This window comes from Artemia franciscana, chromosome 8 (genome assembly GCF_032884065.1).
Source record: "Artemia franciscana chromosome 8, ASM3288406v1, whole genome shotgun sequence".
In the NCBI taxonomy this organism is placed as follows: domain Eukaryota; kingdom Metazoa; phylum Arthropoda; class Branchiopoda; order Anostraca; family Artemiidae; genus Artemia; species Artemia franciscana.
In genome coordinates, this window is record NC_088870.1 from 2,629,631 (window position 1) to 2,647,322 (window position 17,692).

Consider the following 17,692-nt stretch of genomic DNA (forward strand, 5'->3'; position numbering starts at 1 on the left):
TCGTGGCGAACTTAAAATCACTAGCGATACCTGGCCGGCGCAAAATAAAATGGCTATACGAGATTTTTGTCGCTTCAGAATACAAACAACACCTTTGAAAAACCCTTTGAAACACCTGAACGCACCGCAAACTAGTCATGTTACTATTAATAGCTCATATCAGCTTCACCGGAGGCAAATAGGGCTAAACACATTTTTCCCCACCCCATTCTATTCAGAGCGTCAACCTTTACTCCGTCCCGTGAAGTTCTCACTTCCTTTAAATCTCTCCTCACAATCTCCTCTAGCCTTCTTCGGGGACGTGCTGTTTTTTGACTAGCCTCAGTTCGACTGCTAAAAAGCAAGGTTTTTAGCAAACCATCATCATTCATCTGTAAAATGTAACCTAATCGTTTTACAAGATATATATAAAGTGGCTGACATAGTAAAGAAAATCATTCAGTTGCCAAAGACTAAAACAGATTTGTTCGATATAAGAAGTAAAGGAGGATTTTAAGAAGAAAAAAACAAATGATAATCATAAACAACATGTTTCAAAACTTAATTGCAATACCCTTCAGGACTGTCAGCCAGTCTTGAAAAACGACTCGACATTGACATTCAAAACAAATGAAACTGAATAACAGATAGAAACGTCTTTCAAATTAGCGTCAAGAAAAAAGGACCTAGGAGGTGGGCGCAACAATGGTTTGAAATTTGAACAGATTATGAGTTTAGACAGTAAAGTCTAAGCGTTATGCTCCCTAAAAAACACTAAAAAGTCTACTATTAAAACATACAGTGTTGTTTCTTCCGCTTATTTGCACTTTAGTGCACAGTGGAAAGATGAAACAGATGAATCGACTTTCTTTGACAGATAAAAACACCCGTCAAAGATAGTACTCAAGACTGTCGATTAACTACCAGACAAAGACTAGAAACTAAGACAATTTATTTGCTAGTAAAGAAACTAAAGCAGTAAAATACGAAGAAAAAAACCGAATAGCCGATGCTGAGCCACGACTTGCCTTTGACACTCGGAGCAATAAATGAAACTGACAAACAATTAAAATATCTTTTCGAATCGACACTCAGAAAAAAGAAGCTAAGGACAAGGCAAAACAATGATTTCAAATATAAATAATTCGGTTTGGTCAGCATACCCTAAGCGCAGCACTAGCTACAAGACATATATCAGGCTATTATCACAATATAAAATGTTACCTCTTGAACTTAGTCGCGCTTTTGTGCTCAAGAGAAACATAAAACAGATGGACTGACTGAAGTTTGAAGGACAAAAAATAAACCAGTAGAGAATAACCACCGTAATAAACCCCCATATAACACGTAATAAACCACCAATAACACGTAAATAAACCACCGTAATACTTATTACGGTGGACCACCGTCTCATAAACGCTGATGCAAACATTAGAGCACACAAACACCTTGTTTGCTGAAAGAAAACAGTAAAGTATGATTTTGAAAAAAAAAACAAAAAAAAAAACAACTGATAATCATAAACGACAAGTTTCAAAATCTAGTTACAATACCCTTCAGAACTGTCACCCAATGTTGAGAAACGACTTGACTTGACATTCGAAACAATAAATGAAACTGACAAGCAATTAGAAACATCTTTTCAAATTAGCGCTTGGAAAAGAAGTTAGGAAACGGCCTGCAAAACGGTTTGAAATATAAATAATATGAATAGATTATGGTTCTGTCAGAAAATTGTAAAGTTTGTGCGAGCTAAACGATATCTAGCGATCTATTATTACAACATAAAATATTGCTTCTTAAGCTTAGTTGCTCCTATCAGCTCAAAAGAAATATCAGGTCGATGAGATGGCTTGCGTGGAGGGACAAAAAAACCATCAAAGATAGGACCCAGGACCGCCCACTAACGTTTTCAATAGAAAAAACCAAACAGATGTACGGATTTGAGTGGACAAAAAACATGTCCATCAAAGATCTCAGGACTGCAGTCTACCGTCGCACAAACATGCAAAGACTCAGGGGAAAACCTTCAGAATTTAAATTGGGGGGGGGAGAGGGATCCATATTCGGATATTCAAGGGGCATGGGCTATTTAACAAATTTTCTCCACAGTGTTGGGGGGAGGGCAACTGCCCTTGCAAATTTAGTCTTTCTTTTAACATTGGAGATTTCAAAGAGCCGAATAACTCAGTCCTAAATAGGAATTGCATGCTTCACTAAGAAACGAAAGACTATCTAAATCAAACATATATGATGAAAATGAAGTAAACATGATATAGACGTCGCAAACGAACATGTTAAATTTCGGCTTAATATCAAAAGTAAGATATCTTTGTTATTTCCAACAAAAACAGCCGATGATTCAACTACCATCATAAATTTAACTTAAGTAGAGGGGGGGGGGCTCTCCCAAAATAGATTTGATCAGCTGGTAAAAATATAGCCGTAAAATATGACAGAAAGAGGCATACAATATATTTTCCCAAGATTGTGCTTTCAAAACGAGGGTAAAGCTGAACCGCTAGTCGGTAACAGTCACCAACCCCACCTCAAGTAATTGGACCACTGACGTCTCTGACTACCATTATTGCTTAACAGAAAAAATGTGCTTCAGTAGAACAGTAACTAAATATGAAGTGACGACAGCTGGCGTGGCAAGGTAATAAGTGTTTTAAACATAAAACGCTTATTGCCCCGGATACAGGACATTTTGCCCTACTGTAACGGTATTCTTGCTGGACCCTTAAATTATGCTTTTTGCGACGCTTTTCACTACAGCCACTTTAAGAGAAGTGCTTCATATAAAGCCACAAAGAGGATAAAGCCACATCATACTTAATGTTATCTTACGTATGTATGCTTTTTGCTAAAGCCTTATACAGAGACAATACTGAAACAAAATAATGTAAAAGCCTTACTTATACATTTTCGCCTCTGTGGTTATTTTTACCACATACATCAATACGTGTCATAACGGATTCGTTTATGTTCAATGTGTGAAGGCTAGGTTATTTTATATCTCTATTATTTTTATATTAGCCGCATTCGCACGTTGTATTACTCCCGCCAAGATTGATTCAAAAGCTCATTAGTTTCAAATGATATACGATGAGTAAACTTTTTATTTCGTAAAGCCTGTTTTATGAAAGATAAAAATTACAAAAAGGAGCTGTTAAAGTTTTTCTGCGTCAAACTTTCCCCTTGTAAAGTCGGTGTTCCCAAAGTAACGTATCCTAATCAAATTAGTACCGTTTCCCAAGCAGTCAACTTACTTAAATAATTAATTAGCTAGGCTTAACAAGGGGACAGTTTGGGCTAGAAATGGACTATTGATCTAACAAAAGATCCATCATCCTTTCAGCCAATGAAGCTAAAGTTAATCTTTGGCTCGTTCCAGGGCATTGATAAAAATAACATGACACATAATCAGGGCTGAATCTACTTATTAAGTTGATTTAAAACAATGTTTTTCTCACAAAAGTAAAGAGCGATGTTGAAACTAAAAACAAAATATAGCTTCGCAGATTACACAAGATATATCTAGACAACTAGCTCAAACAAATTGACTCGTGTTATTTTTCAGTATCTGTAAAATTCTAAGATATTTTATTGATATTTCATAATAATATAAAATATTTTATAACAATATCTGAAATATTATTGGAAAACGATATGAAAAAGGATGTTCTCTTAAGAGTAGAAAATCAAACAGTTCGTGGTAACGAGCTGTAGTAAGGAGCGACCCGGCTCAATAGTAACCAAAACTTAAAAAAATGGAATTTTGATACCAATAGCTACATCAAAAGAATCGCATTTTAATGCTGATTTTACATATATAAGTTTCAACAAGTTTAGTCTTATCCATCAAAAGTTGCGAGCCTGAGAAAATTTGTCTTACTTTAGAAAATAGAGGGAAACACCCCCTAAAAGTCATAGAATTTAACGAAAATCACACCATCAGATTCAGTGTATCAGAGACCCCTACTGTAGAAGTTTCAAGCTCTTATCTACAAAAATGTAGAATTTTGTATTTTTTGCCAGAAGGCAGATCACGGATGCGTGTTTATTTGTTTGTTTGTTTGTTTTGTTTTTTCCCCCAGGGGTTATCGTATCGACCCAGCTGTCCCAGAATGTTGCGAGAGGGCTCATTCTAACGGAAATGAAAAGTTCTAGTGCCCTTTTTAAGTGACCAAAAAAATTGGAGGGCACCTAGGCCCCCTCCCACTCTAATTATTTTCCCACAGTCAACGGATCAAAATTCTGAGATAGCCATTTTATTCAGCGTAGTCGAAAAACCTTATAACTATGTCTTTGGGGACGACTTACTCCCCCACAGTCCCCATGGGAGGGGCAACAAGTTACAAACTTTGACCAGTGCTTACATACAGTAATGGTTATTGGGAAGTGTACAGGCGTTTTCAGGAGGATTTTTTGGTTGGGGGGAGGGGTTGAGAATAGGGGGATATGCTTGGGGAGCTTTCCATCGAGGAATTTGTCATGGGGGAAGACAATTTCCATGAAGGGAGCGCAGGATTTACTAGCATTATTAAAAAAAAAAAAAAACAATGAAAAAATAAATATGAAAAAGTTTTTTTTCAGCGAGAAGTAAGGAGCAGCATTAAAACTTAAAACAAACAGAAATTATTACCCATATGAGGGGTTCACCTCCTCCTAATACCTCGCTCTTTACGCTAAAGTATTTTTAGTAATTTAAACTATTTATTCTACGGCTTTTGTGATTCAGGGGTCATTCTTAATGAATTGGGACAAAATTTAAGCTTTAGTGTAAAGAGCGAGGTATTGACGAGTGGGCGAACCCTCTCATATGTGTAATAAAAACATGAGAATACAAAAGTTCTTTACGTAAGTTAATTTATAAGTTAAGTATATCTTTTACTAATAAGAGATTCGTAAAAAATTAAAAGTTCTAGTTGCCTTTTTAAGTAACCAAAAAATCGGAGGGCAACTAGGCTTCCTCTCCCGCTCTTTTTTTCTCAAAATCATTCAGAGCAAAATTACGAGAAAGTCATCTAGCCAAAAACAAAAAATATACAAATTTCGTTTTAATTATTCCTCTGCGGAGAGTCAAAATCAAAACATGCATTGATTCAAAAACGTTCAGAAATTAAATTTAAAAAAAACAAGTTTCTTTAAGGGAAGTAAGGAGCGACATTAAAACTTAAAACGAACAGAAATTACTTCGTATATGAAAGGGCTGCTTCCTCATCAACACCCCGCTCTTTACACTAAAGTTTTTTACTTAAACTTTAGCGTAGAGAGCGGGGCGCTGATGAGGAAGCAGCCCTTTCATATACGAAGTAATTTCTGTTCGTTTTAAGTTTTAATGTCGCTCCTTACTTCCCGTTAAAAAAACATGTTTTTTTTATTTAATTTCTCATGAATAGCCTAGGGAAAGTATAAGACTCGTTTACAAGTGAGTATTTATATGTATTTTCACAATTATGATAGCGGTAATTTTTAGTCCAGACTTATGATTCTATAAAAAATCGGAGCAAAATTGGTTTTCAGTAAAATACTTTTTAATGACTAGTAAAACCAACTTTTAGAATTCTACAGTTACTGGAAAATATCAAAAGTCAATATATTTGGGATGGTTTTGTAGATATATTTTCCGTAAGCCACGAAACCCATTATTTTGTTAGACTTATGTTTCAAACTCCCAGTGTTCCCAGCCACAAAGCCTTGCGTTTTTGAGTGTACTACCAATAGATACATCAAAAGTATCAGATTTTTACGCTGAATTTAAATATATAAGTTTCATCAAGTTTAGTTTTAAGTTACGAGCTTGAGAAAATTAGCCTAATTTTCAAAAAAGGGAGAAACACCACCTAAAAGTAATAAAATCTTAATGAAAATTACGCCATTAGATTCAGCGGATCAGAGAGCCCCACAGTAAAGATTTCAAGCTCCTATCTGTAAAAATTTGGAATTTTTAATTTTTTTGCCAGAAGAAAGATCACGGATGCGTGTTTATTTGTTGTTTTTTTTTCTTTGTTTTTTTCCCCAGGGGTGATCACATCGACCCAGTGGACATAGAATGTCGTGAAAGGGTTCATTCTAACGGAAATTAAAAGTTCTAGCACTCTTTTAAGTGACCAAAAAATTGGAGGGCAACTAGACTCCCTCCCACGCTCATTTTTTCCCGAAGTCATCGGATAAAAAATTTTGAGATAGTCATTTTGTTCAGCATTGTCGAAAAATCTAAAAGCTATGTCTTTGAGCGCTACTTAATCCCCCCCCCCCCCAGTCCCCGGGAGAAGGGCTGCAAGTTACGAACTTTGAACTTTTTTTCCAAATCCATTGTTTACATATAGTATTGGTTATTGGGAAGTATACAGACGTATTCAGGAAGGATTTTATCTTGATGGGGGGGGGGAGTCAAGGTGAGGGGTTTACGTGGGAGGTTCATTAGGGGGGCGCTGGATTTTCCACCGTTATTTAAAAACCAAGAGAAATAAAAAAAAACAAGTTTTTTCAACTGAAAGTAAGGAGCAACACTAAAACTTAAAACGAACAGAAATTATTACGTATATGAGGGGGTTCGTCCCCTCCTCAATACCTCGCTCTTTACGCTAAAGGATTTTTAGTAATTTATTCGAATTTAATAGCCTTTGTGATTCAAGGGTCATTCTTAAGAATTGGAACAAAATTCAAACCTTAGCGTAAAGAGCGAGGTATTGACGAGGGGGCGAGCCCCCTGATATACGTAACAAAAATATAAGAATATAGAATTTCTTTACGTAAGTTAATTCGTAAGTTACGTATATTTATTACTAATAAAAACGTTCTAAAACAAGATTAATAGTTCTAGTGGCCTTTTTAAGTAACCAAAAAAATTGTAGGGCAACTAGGCCCCCTCTTCCACCCCTTTTTCTCAAAATCGTCCGCTCAAAATTTTGAAAAACCCATTTAGCCAAAAAAAGTAAAATTAATATACAAATTTCGCTTTAATTATTCATGTACGGTGAGCCAAAATCTAAACCTGCATTAATTCAAAAACGTTTAAAAATTAAATAAAAACAAGTTTTTTTTTTACTGAAAGTAAGGAGCGACAGTAAAACTTAAAAAGAACAAAAATTATTCCGTATATGAATCTGACTGTCCCCTCCTCAACGCCCCGCTCTTTACACTAAAGATTTACTCTTTCTCAAAACTCTTACTTTTTTAAACAATAAAAAACTTTTGCGTAAATTATAGTTTTTAATTAAGTAACTGTTGTGGTGTTAACTGTTCCCAGCATGACTTTATTACATTTTTTTCACAAGATACGTAAGGGTATCTTGACCACATCTACGGGCTAAGAATGTTTGGGTTATCGGGTGCAAGTCAGTCTATGGGGGGACTGGGAGGGGGTCAGGGGATGAGAACGTATTTTTAGATTCGAATGTTTTTATATTTATTTCTTTTGTGGGATTCTTCGGACCAATCTCGGAAGTGAAAATAAAACACATAAAAACCTAATAGCATAAAATCTTTTGCCCGTAGATTAGCCAACATACCCTTGCCAGTAGTACAGAAAACTAAACTCCCAGGAGAGAGAGCTACCATTGCAACTGTTAAAAATTTAATTTTTCTATTTGATTCTTATTTACAAATGACTGACAATTATCTGGATCCAGGTTAATATTATTTCATCTTCAGAAAAAGAAAAGGTTTTGTTCATCTCGGATCTCGTGTAGAAGCTTGATGCCCGTCGAAAATGGCTTCTGATCATTTTTTTCTGTTTTTACTTAGAAAACCCCTAAGTTAAGCTTGGCTTGAATACTCTCATTTTTCGGATTGCAGCAAAATGCTCTTCGCGTGTTAGAACCCCTTAGTTCATACTATTTGCCAAACAATGGAACCTCTGAAGGATCTCCTTGTGACCAGTGTTGCAATCTCCTGAAAAATCCTTTTCATGACAAAGAAGAAAAAAGAAAATAAGTTGCAATTGTTATAAGGTAACTGCTTAGCTGTTGTGGTGGTAACTGTTTCCTATGGGAATTTATTATATGTTTTCTAGACTACATTATATGTTTTCTAGATGTTTGTTATTATATGTTTGTTATTATATTCTATGTTTGTTTTCTATGTATGTTTTCTATGTTTGTTATTATATGTTTTCTAGATGTTTGTTATTATATGTTTGTTATTATATTCTATGTTTGTTTTCTATGTATGTTTTCTATGTTTGTTATTATATGTTTTCTGTTATTATATGTTTTCTAACATATTATTATATGTTTTCTAGACTACATGCGAAAGAATGTTGTGCATGCTTATAAGTACATTTTAAATAAGAGGTGTCGTGCCGTTGTGAATTGAAAGAAGCCTCACAACTTAGCATGTCAACGCCATGAATTATTCTGTACGTTATAATCAGATCTTTTCTATTTCAAGAAAGTAAGATCCCCGGGGATTATTAGGGCCAAAGTAGGTTAGTAGGTCATGGGTCACGGGATTAGTAGGTCACGGGTCACGAAATAAGTATGTCACAGTCTAGGCAATCGGATGATCATAGAAAGGGATAGTATTTTCTATGATTACCCCCCCTCAGAGCTGGATTGCTATTAATGCTTTTCTGAAAACAATGTATGTAGAAATGAGAATACTAGTAAAACTCCCAGGAAAACCGAAGTTCCTACCATCAATTCGGGTCAAAAACTAGTTGTAAATATCGTTTTCTCAGTTTCTTTTTTTTACAGTTTTGTGCAGAATTATATTAAATAGTCTGAATATATAACATACAAAAAAGCTGTGGGAATCAAATGAGAAGGCAAGTGTATCAACAATTATTCTGCGGGGAGGGGGGGGGAGGAATCAACAAGGTGTAAGAGACAAGAAAATTACAAGAAAAATATAAGAAAAACAGGGAATTGGGATTAACAATAGATTTAAAGTGAGTAAGGACCGAACCCCAACCCCAAATTTCTATAGACGTACAACTACAACTGCAAACTGACTACTTTGCACGTACCACTACAAAGTTGTGTGTAGCTTTCTCCTTTAATTTTGTAAAGGAGCTACTTCAATTCAAGCCTAAAAGTTCTAGTGCCCTATTTAAGATTAAAACAGACTGGAGGCAAGCAGCCCTTCTCTCAAGCCAATTCATTTTCCAAACACATTCAGTCAAAATTTTCAGACAGCCATTTTGTTCAGCATAGTAGAACGGTCCAGCACCTACATTTTTAGGGATATTGGGCATGTTAACCCAATATCCGTTCCCCCAATATCCCCCAATAACTCAACATTTCAATGCATTTGCTGTTTGTTCTCCTTAATCAATATTTTTTATCTGTTACTTCATTTCAGGGTCTCACGATCGTTCGAAAATTTTGAAAAAATAGGCTAGTTCTAGATGATGTGTTTTCGAACTGGTCTATTGAGGGGTCAGATTATAAAGACGGTCTAATAAAATCCTCAAAGGATAGTTCATATGTTCAACTTGAGAGTCTTACTGAATAGGATGCTAATAAAGGTCACTCTTTATTTTTTTGGAACTGTCAAGGGTTTAGATCGGCTGAATCGTCACTGCAGTCGGCAATAGAGTGTCTCAAATCCCAACCTTTGTTTTTAGGGCTATATGAAACTTTCTTAAATGATGAGAACGTGAATATAATGGATTTTTCTATTCCAGGGTATAAAGTTGAATATAGAGGTCGTTCTTTCATAAAGAGAGGGGGATCAGCCGCCTTGATTATAAGTGATGTTGATTATAATGTAAGGCATGACCTTTCGCTCTGGCTTGAAGGTAAAGTTGAAACTTAATTGATTGAAACATAGACTTCTGGCCCAGAAAAGTTGATATTGGGAAAATTATATAAAGTACCATCATTTTCGGATAATGATTTTTATAGATTCATTGGAAGGTGTTCTATCCCAAACTACAAATGAGGATAAAAGGATGTTTTTGATTTCAACATTGATTTGTTGAATTCTGGTTGGCGATGACTTCCTTAACAGCATTTTGTCATCTTATTTATATCCTCTAGTATCTATTCCTAAAAGAATAACACAGTTTTCAGGAACTTTAATTAATAATATTTTTGTTGATGGTCGATTACTAAATGGTTTTTTTGGCTGATGTTCTTATAAGCGATGGATCAGACCACCTTACGCTAATTAATAAAATTAACAGTTGCAGTAGCAAGCCACCAACAAATAAGCTTAAATATAGAGAAATCAAACAGTTAGTGGTAACGAACTGTAGTAAGGAGCGATCCGGCTCAATAGTAACCAAAACTCTAAAAAATTGAATTTTGATATCAATAGCTACATCAAAAGAATCGCATTTTAATGCTGATTTTAAATATATAAGTTTCATCAAGTTTAGTCTTACCCATCAAAAGTTACGAGCCTGAGAAAATTTGCCTTATTTAGGAAAATAGGGGGAAACACCCCCTAAAAGTCGTAGGATCTTAACGAAAATGACACCATCAGATTCAGCGTCTCAGAGAACCCTACTGTAGAAGTTTCAAGCTCCTATCTACAAAAATGTGGAATTTTGTATTTTTTGCCAGAAGGCAGATCACGGATGCGTGTTTATTTGTTTGTTTGTTTTGTTTTTTCCCCAGGGGTCATCGTGTCGACCAAGTGGTCCTAGAATGTCACAAGAGGGCTCATTCTAACAGAAATGAAAAGTTCTAGTGCCCTTTTTAAGTGACCAAAAAAATTGGAGGGCATCTAGGCCCCCTCCCACGCTCATTTTTTTCCTAAAGTCAACGGATCAAAATTTTGAGATAGCCATTTTGTTCAGCATAGTCAAAAACCATAAAAACTATGTCTTTGGGATGACTTACTCCCCCACAGTCTCTGGGGGAGGGGCTACAAGTTACAAAATTTGACCAGTGCTTACATATAGTAATGGTTATTGGGAAGTGTGCAGGAGTTTTCAGTAGGATTTTTTGGTTGGGGGGAGGGGTTGAGAATAGGGGGATAGGCTGGGGGAGCTTTCCATCGACGAATTTGTCATGGTAGAAGAAAATTCCCATGAAGGGAGTGCAGGATTTACTAGCATTATTAAAAAAAAAAACAATGAAAAAAGAAATATGAAAAAGTTTTTTTCAGCTGGAAGTAAAGAGCAGCATTAAAACTTAAAACAAACGGAAATTATTACCCATATGAGGAGCTCACCTCCTCCTAATACCCCGATCTTTACGCTAAAGTATTTTTAGTAATTTCAACTATTTATTTTACGGCTTTGGTGATTCAGGGGTCATTCTTAATGAATTGGGACAAAATCTAAGCTTTAGTGTAAAGAACGAGGTACTGACGAGGGGGCGAACCCCCTCATATATGTAATAAAAACATGAGAATACAAAACTTCTTTACGTAAGCTAATTTATAAGTTACGTATATCTTTTACTAAAAAAAAAGATTCGTAAAAAATTAAAAGTTCTAGTTGCCTTTATCTTAATTAGCCAAAAAATCGGAGGGCAACTAGGCTTCCTCCCCCGCTCTTTTTTCTCAAGATCATTCAATCAAAATTATGAGAAAGTCATTTAGCAAAAAAAAAATAATAAATATACAAATTTCGTTTTAATTATTCCTCTGCGGAGAGACAAAATTAAAACATGCATTGATTCAAAAACGTTCAGAAATTAAATAAAAAAAAACAAGTTTTTTTTAACTGAAAGTAAGGAGCAAAATTAAAACTTAAAACGAACAGAAATTACTTCGTATATGAAAGGGGCTGCTTCCTCACCAACATCCCGCTCTTTACGCTAAAGTTTTTTACTGTTTTAAAAAGAAGAGTTGAAAAAAAGAGTCAAACTTTAGCGTCAAGAGCGGGATGTTGGTGAGGAAGCAGCCCCTTTCATATACGAAGTAATTTCTGTTCGTTTTAAGTTTTAATTTTGCTCCTTACTTTCAGTTAAAAAAAACTTGTTTTTTTTTTATTTAATGTCAGAAAAGAGTTAAAAAAAACTAGCTAAAACTTAGATCTTGTTGATTTTTTGGGAGTTTCTAAAAGAAAGTTTGTAAATGAGGCTTATGATTTATTTATGGAGACATTTTTTGAGGAGATTAATAAATGTTGCCCATACAAGCAGGTGAGAAAAAAAAATTCCAAGGAAGGAATGGATGACGATGGGTTTCCCTGCATATGTAAAAATGAAGAATAAGCCGTGGAGTTTCTACTGAACAGAAACTCCAGTGTTTTAAAAAATACCGCAATCAATTAAATAAAATTAAAAGGCATGCTGAAAAACTATATTATGAAAGGGAATTCAAACAAAATATGAAAAAGACATGGACAAAAATTAATGAAGTAATGGGCCACAAAAAAGAAAAGGAGCAAATCAAAAAGATGAAATTTGGAGATGTTATTGTGAATGATCCAAAAGAAATTGCAGAAAACCTGTGGTAAATATTTTTCTGAGGAAGGTTCAAAATTGTGTCATGAGGCAGCTAAAAGATCAATAAGTCCCCTCTTCTTATACACCCAACTCGAAATGTAACTCCTGAATTTTTGTTTATGAATTGTGATGAAAAAGAAATAAATAAAAAAATCATGAAAATGAAACCTCAATCTTGTGGAATAGACGAAGTTTCGTTAAAGATTGTTAAAGGATTCAAACAAATTGTCATTACTAGTTTAGTTTATTTAGTAGATTTGTAACTGATCATTCCCAGCGGGGATGATGATTGAAGTGGGGACTTTCCCAGAAAGACTAAAAGTAGCTGGTGTTTACCGACTTATATCCATTCTTCCTTTTTTCCCAAAATTTGTGAGAAGGTAGTTCATAAGCGAACGTACATAATCTGCGAAACGCAGTTCGGTTTTCGGAAAGAACTTTCAACGGATCTTGCCATCCTAAAGTTAGTTGATTGGATCAATGATGCATTTGATAAAGACCTAATTCCTGCAGCATTATTTTTAGATATTAAAAAGGCAACCGATACTATTGATAAGTTGCTGTATTTTCTTAAATCAATTGGGGTAGATAACCTAGCTTTAAAATGGTTTGATTCGCATTTAAGCAATAGGGCGCAAGTCCTGCATAATTCAAACTTTTTATAACGTGTGGAATCCCGCAAGGGTCAATATTGGGACCCCTACTTTTTCTTATATATGTTAAACAAATAAAATATTAATTAGCTGAAGCTAACATAATACTATTTGCAGATGATACACTTTTGTTTGTTGTATCTGAAAGTCTACCTTCTTTGTTAAAATGGAAACCGCTCTCAATGAATTTGTGTCATGGGCGGATTCGAATTATTTAACACTTAATTACAGTAACATCAATTGAAATAGATTTGAAATTAGGAGTAGGTAATAATACATTAGAAAGAGTCAAAACTTGTAGATATCTGGGTTTTATAGTGGATGAGAATGTTTCATGGGAAGAACATGCAAAGTTGGTTGGTAATAAACTTTCAAGGTCCCTTGGAGTCATCCGCCACCTTAAATTTCGTTTTCCTAAGAAAATACTAAAAATGATTTATCATTCTATTTTTCATCTTCATTTGTTTTAAGGTGTTCCATATGGGCAAGTAATTTCATTGCTTGTTATGAAAGACTTCAAATCATCCAACATAAAGCAATTTAAACTGTATCTGCGGTTCAACATACAGATAATATGAACCTTCAATTCAAAAGCGCTAGGATATTTGATGTGTCGAAGACTCGAGATTTCCAGATCGCAATTTTTTGCTTTAAATATTTCAATAGCCTCCTTCCGTCAGCATTCCAAAATATGTTCACAATAAATCAAGATCTGCATTCTTACTACATTCGACATTCTTGTGACATCGTCCAAGAAGTGCCCTCAACAAAAAGAGCTTCTTTTTTATTTAGATTTTTGGGCCAAATATTTGGAATCTAGTACCATTCGATATCCGGTTCACCATTCGATAATCTTCCTTCGTTCAAGCGAGCAGCAAAAGGTCATTACAAGAAAATCGTTTAGTATTTTCATCATTTACACCCCCCCCCTCGTTTTTTCTCTTTATTTCTAGTTACCTGTTTCCCTAATTTCCTCTCTTTTTTATGTAAGGTTATAACTTTTTTTTCTTCTTTTTTTTTAGTCTTCAGTTGGTTTATTCCGTTTGTTTGTTGCTGTTTAATTAATATTAGTTATTTTCCTGCCCCTAGCCAAGCACTCATTTTGTGCTTTTCTGGCAAGATTGTCATCTTTTGTACTTTTTTTTGCGTTTAAATAAACAAATATAAAATAGAATGGAAACGCAAGATTATTTGATTGTATCTCTGATCAGTTTCAGCTTAATAGAGCTCTTTACTTTTTTCAAAAAACTTGTTTTGGGGAACAAATATTTTAGATCAATATAATATATATATATATATATATATATATATATATATATATATATATATATATATATATATATATATATATATATATATATATACATATATATATATATATATATATATATATATATATATATATATATATATATATATATATATAATATATATATATATATATATATATATATATAAGCGGTATGTTTAGATCTAGAACGGAAAAAATCGGACAAAAACGGACAAATTAAGCCGTGTTAGAGCCACTAAATCAAGTATAATTCGGACGAACAACCCCTCGAAGCTATCAGAATAATTATTTTTTACAGGAGGCTATTTTTTTAAAGGAGAATTCTTTTCCTCAATAATTTATGCATTGAGACAGCCAAAAGCAAACTAACTTAGGCACCAGGCCAAGATAGCCGCAATAACGGCTTTCCGAGAACAGAAAAAAGTTCATATCTTGGTCAGGATTCAACTGGTAACGAAGGTTATAATTCAGAGAGAAAAAAAAAAAACATTCCCTATAATTCAGAAGACAATGAAACCATTCTCCAGACGCTATATTGGTTAAGTCCATATTGACTTTTAAGCTTTACTATGGAAATATCCTGAAGTACATTTTATGAACATAAACAAATCTGTTTCTACAAGAGATAATTCACATCCAGTTCCTTGGAGATAGCTATCGTTCGATTAACATCTAACTGGCAATTATGGTTATAATTCGCAGAAGAAAAAAAGAAGCACATTTCATACAACTCAGAAGAAAAAGAAGCTTAATTCTGACGCTGAACTACAACAATTGCTACTAATAGCTTACTGAAACACCAACTCATCAGAGGTCATCATGAATGCGCACGCTCCTTCTCCGACCTATTGAAAGCTTGACTCTTGAATCCCTCCCATAAACTTCAAAAGTACAGTTAATCCTATCCCTCTCTTTCAAAATTCCTCTTGGTAATATCAAACATATCTCAGCGTGAAGAAGAACGTTTAAACAAAATAACTGAATTGCTCAGTTTAAAATTTAATTAAAAAGGATAAAGATCCTCCAGAGCCATTGCTGGCGCATAGGGCGTCGAATCGACGTTTCAGTTGCTGGGTGTTTTTTACAGGGACAAGTAGCAAGCTTGTCGCCCAACCTTGCTGCAGCGGGGATCGAACCCTGGGCCCCATATTCCCAAGGAAGAACATCAATCCAAATTTAATTAGCTTAATAAAAAATCAAATGCAAAGAAACTTCAATAAATATGTTCTTTGTTGGTTTTGATTTTACTGGACCAGTAATCTGGTCAAAAATGTCTTTACAATGGTAACTAAACATCAAAATCTGAGCATGGTGTCCCTCAAGGGTGCATTACAGGGCCAGTACTGTTTCTAATTTATGTTAAGACCAAATTTTCCGAATTAGAATTGGGAAACACTTGTATTGTCATCGTCTATGTAAATTTTCCTGTGCCCGTAACAATAGTATGGTTTCTCTTGTCACTTTTGCTGATAAAAGTACCCTTTTTGTTTTTTGGAGAACGGATACGAGGTTCGTACAGATGTAGTGTACCTGTTGGAGAGTTTTACTTCGGTTTGATACTTCCTCTCTTTCGTTTGTAAACGTTCAACGTTTATAAATATTAAATTTAAAAAAACGCTCTAAAATTAACGTTTCACTTTAAGTGTTTCTAAATCCAGGTTTATAATTTTTCACATGTATCTCAGGTTTTCCTCAACTATAAAGCTCATTAAACAGTCCGTGATAATGAACTGTGAGAGAGAGAGAGAGAGAGTGAGAGAGAGAGTGAGAGAGAGAGAGTGAGAGAGAGGAGAGGAGAGAGAGAGAGGAGAGAGAGAGAGAGAGAGAGAGAGAGGGAGAGAGAGGAGAGAGAGAGAGAGAGAGAGGAGAGAGAGAGAGAGTGAGAGAGAGAGAGAGAGTGAGAGGAGAGAGGAGAGAGAGAGAGAGAGAGAGAGAGAGTGAGAGAGAGAGAGAGAGAGTGAGAGAGAGAGAGAGAGAGAGAGAGAGGAGAGAGAGAGAGAGAGAGAGAGAGAGAGAGAGAGAGAGAGAGAGAGAGAGAGAGAGAAAGGTTTATTTAAACAGCAGTCATAGCTCAAATGGCTAATTTGACTTTGAAAATACAAAACACGTTTTTATGCGCTGTTATATAATGACGTAAAAAAAAAAGGACGAAAGAGTTCTGGTAGCGGTTTGTCTGAGCACGCACAGGCACAAGGTTTAGCTTCTGTCTCGTACGGCTGACTGTCGGGGCTTCTGGGGGTAAAATGTCACGGTGAGCAGGGTTAGACAGCAGCATTTTTGCCAAATCTCACGATAAGGTCACCCAAACGGAGTTCCAAACTTTAGAGTTCGAGGGTTGCTACGGCATCGTCGTAGAAAATGTTTTTATTACTCAGGAGGATACTGGTTGACCGTTTTTGGACTGACTCCAGTTCCTGCATTAGATAGGCAGTTCTTAATGTTGACGGTCCCCAGATTATAAAAGTCATAGAATCTCAATGAAAATCACACAATTAGATTCAGTGCATCAGACAATCCTACTGTAGCGTTTCAAGCTCCTATTTGCAAAAATGTGGAATTTTGTATTTTTTCCAGAAGAAAAATCACGGATAAGTGTTCTTTAATAAGGACTTCTGAAACCCAATGGTCGTTTAGTTAGAACAATAAGAAGCTTTTTTAAAAGTACTAAAAAACTTTGACGTAAAGAGCTAGGTGTTGAGGAGGGGGGCAATCCCCTTCATATATAAAATAATTTCTGTTCGTTTTAAGTCTTAATGTTGTTCCTTACTTTCAATTGAAAAAAACTTATTTTATTATTATTATTTAACCTATTCAAAGGCTCTATTAACAGAACAAAAAATATCCATAGGCATCCTCCTCGATGAGTCATCAACTTCTTAGGTGTTGAGTCGTCTGATAAGTCCATGTCACACTTCAATCACAAGTAGCTGCATTATTACTTCAATTTAAAAGACTTCTTAAAGGAGAATTCCTGAATTAAGGAATAGGACAAAATCTTAAGACATCTCAAATTTTGCAAACTTTAAAAATTCCACATATCATAGACAATAGCTTGAAACCCCTACAGTACGATTCTCAGCTATGCTGAATTTTCACTAGTTATTTCTTAAATAACTGTCGAAAGTTAAATAAAAAACACGAAATGTGATGAGAGGTATCAAACTTGGGCATTCATTATCTTTCATCTGGGAAAAAGAGGAAGCGAAATTCCATACATCATAGACAGTAGCTTGAAAACCCTACAGTACGATTCTCAGCTATGCTGAATTTTCATTAGTTATGTCTTAAATAGCTGTCGAAAGTTAAATAAAAAGCACGAAATATAATGAAAAGTATCAAACTTGGCTATCCATGATCTTTCTTCTGGGAAAAAAGGAAGCGAAATTCCATTTATCATAGACAATAGCTTGAAA

General features: G+C 34.9%; 1 protein-coding gene across 7 annotated transcripts in view; it reads right to left on the reverse strand.

Annotated features, from left to right (window-relative positions):
* LOC136029875 (tetratricopeptide repeat protein 7B-like) overlaps window positions 1-17,692 on the reverse strand; it is a 235,461-nt gene that overhangs the window by 120,469 nt on the left and 97,300 nt on the right. The gene's annotated exons all lie outside the window — the stretch shown is intronic.